The following is a 610-nucleotide window of genomic DNA, read 5'->3' as shown; positions in this document are numbered from 1 at the left end:
CTTAAGTTCCTAGATAAGAACACGAATGTGAACCAATACACCTACTATGAGTTGTTGAACGACCATCTTGAAGAGAGTTTTGAGAAGACGGGAACCTCTATTTTTCAACAGGACGGGGCTACTGCGCACACGGCTAAAAGTGTTGTAACGTGGTTGAAGGATTGTGGGATAGACTTTATTGAAGACTGGCCTGGTAATTCCCCCGATCTTTCCCCCATTGAGAACCTTTGGGCCATCATAAAGGCGAAGATAAGGGAGGAAGACACGAGTTCCCTGGAAAAACTCAAGGCCGGCATTCAGCGCACGTGGGACACCTTCGAGCCATCCATCCTGCAAAATCTTGCAAACTCATTGCCAAAACGGTTGAGGGAGACACTGAAGAGGAAGGGGAAGCACACCAGCTATTGATTAATATTAGGTTAGTACGCCATCAAAATTTATTCTTGTTTTCTTTTTTCATAAGGATGTTATTGTTATTTTTATACCGCTGTTGTGAGTGAGTGGGGGTGTTTTGGGGTGGCCGAAACAACTTTTGACGCCGACTGTATATATATATATATATATATATATATATATATATATATATATATATATATATATATACATATAC

This window comes from Palaemon carinicauda, chromosome 4 (genome assembly GCF_036898095.1).
Source record: "Palaemon carinicauda isolate YSFRI2023 chromosome 4, ASM3689809v2, whole genome shotgun sequence".
Taxonomy (NCBI): domain Eukaryota; kingdom Metazoa; phylum Arthropoda; class Malacostraca; order Decapoda; family Palaemonidae; genus Palaemon; species Palaemon carinicauda.
Note: the sequence above shows the minus strand (reverse complement) of the source record.